Raw genomic sequence first — 6,000 nt, forward strand, 5'->3', positions numbered from 1 at the left:
TTTTTAATAAGAATTGCAATTTGCTATTCCATGAATTAGACGAAGTATAATTTGTATAATATTTGTCTCAATACATGCGTTTGAGTTTTACATGATATGCTATGCAAATCAAAACTGTAGATTACATGCTTTGTTATTAGTTATCTGTCTAGTATTTTATTAGTAGTTAATATTTGCTATTAACCTATGTTGCCCCAAAGCTGAATAACATTGATTATTTTTCCCCCAGCTATAAAGGGCACCTGCACACAGTGCGGCCAATCATTTACATTTATGCATTTGGCAGACGCTTTTATCCAAAGTGACTTACAGTGCACTCATTACAGGGACAATCCCCCCAGAGCAACCTGGAGTTAAGTGTCTTGCTCAAGGACACAATGGTGGTGACTGTGGGGATTCAACCAGAAACCTTCTAATTAACAGTTATGTGCTTTAAAAAAAACATTTTAAAAAAACAAAATCACATGTACATAAGTATTCCAAATCTTTGCCATGACACTCAAAATTGAGCTCAGGTGCATCCTATTTCCACTGATCATCCTTGAGATGTTTCTACAACTTGGAGTCCACCTGTGGTAAATTCAGTTGATTGGACATGATTTGGAAAGGCACACACCTGTCTATATAAGGTCCCACAGTTAACAGTGCATGTCAGAGCACAAACTGAGCCATGGAGTCAAAGGAATTGTCTGATGACCTCCGAGACAGGATTGTGGAAATGGAAGTTTGGAACCACCAGGACTCTTCCTAGAGCTGGCTGTCCGGCCAAACTGAGCAATCGGGGGAGAAGGGCCTTAGTCAGGGAGGTGACCAAGAACCCGATGGTCACTCTGACAGAGCTCCAGCGTTTCTATGTGGAGAGAGGAGAAACTTCCAGAAGAACAACCGTCTCTGAAGCACTCCGCCAATCAGGCCTGTATGGTATAGTGGCCAGACAGAAGCCACTCCTCAGTAAAAGGCACATGACAGCCTGTCTGGAATTTGCCAAAAGGCACCTGAAGGACTCTCAGACCACGAGAAACTAAATTCTCTGGTCTGATGAAACAAAGATTGAACTCTTTGGCCTGAATGGCAAGACTGGGGCGAAGGGTCGTTGTCCTGTTGGACGATGAACCTAAGCACACAGCCAAGATAACAAAGGAGTGGCTACGGGAAAACTCTGTGAATGTCCTTGAGTGGCCCAGCTAGAGCCCAGACTTGAACCCGATTGAACATCTCTGGAGAGATCTGAAAATGGCTGTGCATCGACGCTCCCCATCCAGCCTCATGGAGCTTGAAAGGTCCTGCAAAGAAGAATGGGAGAAACTGCCCAAAAATAGGTGTGCCAAGCTTGTAGCATCATACACAAAAAGACTTGAGGCTGTAATTGCTGCCAAAGGTGCTTCAACAAAGTATCGAGCAAAGGCTGTGAATACTTATATACATGGGATATTTTTAGTTTTTTTTATTATTAATACATTTGCAAAGATTTAAAACAAACTTCTTTTACATTGTCATTATGGGGTATTGCTTGTAGTATTTTGAGGAAAATTATGAATTTAATCCATTTTGGAATAAGGCTGTAACATAACAAAATGTGGAAAAAGTGAAGCGCTGTGAATACTTTCCGGATGCCTGTAAACAAATATAGTGAAAAGGACTTAAATATTTATATTTATAAGTTTCTCACCCAAATTAATGAATTGCTTTATAAGAGATTAAATTAACCACTGGAGTCATATGGATTACTTTTACAATGACTGTCTGTGCTTTTTTTTTTCTTTTTGGCACTTTTCCACTGCACGTTACGGTTTGACTCTACGCTCTCTCGGTTAACTTTTCTTAAGCTTGCTTTTCCACTGCAGTTAAGTGAAGCTTTCAAGCAGAATATGGAGTTAATGTGCCATCCTCCATCGTGGACTCCAACAACGCCATGACTGAGTCCAAGGTACTCTTCCTCCCATTGCTCGCCGGTCTAGATAGCGTCAATGTGGTCGAACCACTTCCACTTTTCCTTGATGGTTCTGTAGTCTGGTGGTAGCCGTGTGTGGTCAACAGCTGAAACACTTCCTGAAAGACTTTTTCCATTTTGCATTGTTTCGTTTGTCGCTAATGAGAGGAATGTCTGCACCTCGTTTATTGAACACGATGTGGCTTTTTACAATTTGAAAGTCGAGTGAACAAATGATACTGCTATCGCTATAGCCAACTTTAAAACTAGCGGGTTGATGTCCCGTGTAGCAAATCCAGTGACACTTGTAGTGACGATTCTCTCTGACCAATCAGTGATCTGCAGGGTTTTGACATCACATGTAGTGTCGGCTCGGCTCGCTTGGAACCTCGACCGAGGTGGTACTAAAAAAAGAATCCGGTACCAGGTACTATCCACAGTGGACAACCCCCCAAAAGCGAGCAGAGTCGAGTTGTACTGGCAGTGGAAAAGCCCCATAAGTTTGTTGTACCTAGGACTTATGGTTTTTGCTGAAAAAACACTTTTAAGGCACAAAAAAGAAGAAAAAATAATCAGTACAAAAACATTAGGATTAGAGCACCTTTGGTGCTTGGCCCCCTAATTAAAAGACATGGTGCGACAGTTTTTAGCATTTTCTTTTTCTTTTGTTTCTGCACTTTTTAATTATGCTGTACTAAACTGATTAATGACTGATGTATTCCATCCTGAAATCAGAAACTTTCCCTTTGAAATCTGAATGCAACTAGATCCACTTGTGAACGGATCACACAATATAATAAGAAACATACCAAAAGGAATAAAATCATCATCATCGCTCTGTTGTTTCACTGCTGTGGTTTCTCCTCTCATCATCATCAGGTTCCTGCAGTCCAGCAGCTTCACTGAACACATCTTCATCTTCAATGGTATCTGCAGCATCTGCTGTTCTCCAGCATTACAGACAGAAGTCAGAGACTCTGTGGAGGTTTGATCATCATCATCATCTTCTTCTTCTCTCTGTTGTTCCTCTGCTGTGTTTTCGTATTTTATCTCCTCCAGCTTCACTTCAGTCTTCACTGGTATCTGCTGTTCCTCAACTTTACAGACAGAAGCCAGAGACTCTGTGGAGGTTTGATCATCATCATCATCATCATCATCTTCTTCTTCTTCTCTCTGTTGTTCCTCTGCTGTGTTTTCGTATTTTATCTCCTCCAGCTTCACTTCAGTCTTCACTGGTATCTGCTGTTCCTCAACTTTACAGACAGAAGCCAGAGACTCTGTGGAGGTTTGATCATCATCATCATCATCATCATCTTCTTCTTCTCTCTGTTGTTCCTCTGCTGTGTTTTCGTATTTTATCTCCTCCAGCTTCACTTCAGTCTTCACAGGTATCTGCAGCATCTGCTGTTCTTCAGTGTTACAGACAGAAGTCAGAGACTCTGTGGAGGTTTGATCACCCTGATTAACGTCAGTAGAACAGAGTAAAGTGAGCTGTGAGTCCTGTGTGTCTCTGGATCTCTGTTCAGAGAGTTTGTCCAGCAGTCGCTGTGGTGTGGACTGATCTCTGCCGCTCCACACTGAATCCTGACATTCTGTGGAGGTCCCATCAGTCACACACACTGAAGATTGACAGGAAACCTTTTCCAGCTCCTGACAAACACAACACAATCACATCTGTACCATTCATCACATCATTTAAAAAATTACAATCTCAACTTTAAGGATGAAATGAATGTTTAACCTGTAACCTGTCGTCTCTCTCCATCAGTTTTGACTTCAGTGACATCACCTCTTTCTTCAGCTGAGATATCCAGCATCTTTAAGGAAATCATATAGTTAAAAATTAAGAGATCACAGCAAAAATGATCAGTTTCTCTGGATTTACCATTTATAGGTATTTGTTTCAGTAATGAAAATGTCTGTTTTATTCTATAAATTACTGATAACATTTCTCCCAAATTCAAAATAAAAATATTGTCATTTAGAGCATTTATTTGCAGAATATGAGAACTGGCAGGTACGGATTAACCACCGGGCCGATTGGGCAGTTGCCCAGGGGTCTCTATTATAAATCCACGTAAATGTCAGCCTTATGTGAAATACCATTTGTTCGGCCAAACGAGTGTTGGACAACAGCAGCGCGAGCAAGTGACTGATGGGACAAGCTCAGGGAATCTGCGTCTCACAGGTGCAGTGCGTTTATTTGAAGGACTACAGAAAACAGCATCTGATTCACAAAAGCTTCCAAACACAAAGATAAGGTGCAGTTTACCCTGGCTGTGTACAAAGCTGATGGTTTAAATTCATATAAGCAACAGAATTCGTGCAACAGTATAAAGGACTTTAAAATGTTTAAGTCCTGCATGCATTTAATGATAAGGAGAAAGGTGCCTTAATACATTAACCATGTCTCGAATATTCACGTTCACACGTGAACTGCCATCATTGATAAGAAACATGTCTAAACGACTTGCCTCCGGTAAAACAACTGCATCTAAAAAATTAAGAAACACACAATTAACTGCCAAGTACCGGGCGGAACAATATCCCAATGACTACTATGAGTTTGGCCAACAGCTTTTCTGTAAGTTTTGCCAACACACTATTGACTGGACTCGTAAAGATACCTGCAATGACCATCTAAAATCGAGAGTCCATCTCAAGGATTTTGTTGCAATGTGTGCAGAGACGGAAATACCGCTTGAGAAAATGAGGAAGATGCGTCCCTTTTGAAGCATTGCAAACAGGGAGGCGCACTACCAGAAAACGAAAGTAGCCTGAGACAGATTCACCTGCCGGCGTCTTTGAACAACACATGCAAAAAGTCATGCAAGAGATCCACGGAAAGAAAATCTTCGTTGTTGTCGATGAAACTTCAGACAACCGAGATCGGAGTGTCCTCAACATTGTAATAGGTGAGTGTTTATTAAATTAGCATTGGCTTTTATTGTAGTAAATCGATTGTAGGTTTAACAATGCTAGGTATTCTATAACTTTGATTTAGCTCATTATAATTCATGTACATTTCTAATATTAACACCTAAGGCACATTAGTCTATTTGGAAGAAGAATTAATTATTTTTCCAATTTGTTTTTTAATTCAACAGGTAATGAAGGAAAATACTTTCTAACTGATGTGATCTTCATGGAGAGCTGCAACTATTCATCATTTTCTCAGGCAGTGCTGCAGTCTCTCCACAACAGTCAGGTGAACTTAAATGACATTCTGGCTGTGGTAACTGACAATGCATCATATTGTCTTAAAGCCTACAAAGATGTATTGAAGGGTCTAATGCCTAACAGTGTGCATGCAACCTGCTTGTGCCATGTCATCAATTTGGTGGGAGAGACCTGGCAACACTACAAATACTTCAGCGAGGTCACAGCTTTAGTGATGTGGGTGAAATCTGCTTTCTTCAAAAAACCTGCAAGAAAGAGGAGATGGCTGTTGACAATGAAAGAGGCTGTGAAGAACAAGGTACCTCCTGAGCCAGGAAATACAAGATGGAATAGCTGGTTCGAATCAGTTCAGTACCATGCTGACCATGTCCATCTCTACAAGGAGTTTTTTTATGGCTGAGAATTCCTCCGCTCAGGCAGTTAGAAACATCCTTGAAATGTTTGATACAGATGACAAGCTAGAGGCCCTGCAGGTGAAGCTGACCTTCATCTCTGAGGGATGTGGCAAACTAGTTACAGCTCTGAGGGTGCTTGAGGGCACCAACACTCCCCACAGCAGTCTCTGCTTATAACATCATTTCACAAGCGCTCTTCTCTCTTAGGAGTTCTTTTTCAGTTTTTTTGTGATTTACATCACCCCTCCTGAGCAGGGAGGACAATTTATAATAAAAATAAATATATATATATTAGTTGCACCACCTGTTCTTAAGACAAGATTTAACTAGTAGTTCGTAAGCTTCTCTTGGAGGTAAGGCTGTTGAAATTTTAGTCTCAGAAAAATACAAAAATAGTATTAATAATAATAAGTTTATGTAACATAACAATATGTTGGCTTTCTCAAGCGTTATGTCATCTTGAAGCATGTTAGGTTTGAAAAACCATCAGTCAAA

The 6,000-nt window shown here is 40.6% G+C and overlaps 2 protein-coding genes and 1 pseudogene across 3 annotated transcripts in view; all 3 read right to left on the bottom strand.

The window, feature by feature from the left end:
- LOC127618612 (zinc finger protein 239-like) overlaps positions 1-6,000 on the bottom strand; it is a 165,226-nt gene that overhangs the window by 103,039 nt on the left and 56,187 nt on the right. The gene's annotated exons all lie outside the window — the stretch shown is intronic.
- Positions 1-6,000, bottom strand: part of LOC127618594 (zinc finger protein 271-like) — a 167,141-nt gene that overhangs the window by 102,388 nt on the left and 58,753 nt on the right. The window lies entirely within an intron of this gene.
- Positions 1-6,000, bottom strand: part of LOC127618955 (zinc finger protein 721-like) — a 46,001-nt pseudogene that overhangs the window by 2,669 nt on the left and 37,332 nt on the right.

The sequence above is a fragment of the Xyrauchen texanus genome, chromosome 25 (genome assembly GCF_025860055.1).
Source record: "Xyrauchen texanus isolate HMW12.3.18 chromosome 25, RBS_HiC_50CHRs, whole genome shotgun sequence".
In the NCBI taxonomy this organism is placed as follows: Eukaryota; Metazoa; Chordata; class Actinopteri; order Cypriniformes; family Catostomidae; genus Xyrauchen; species Xyrauchen texanus.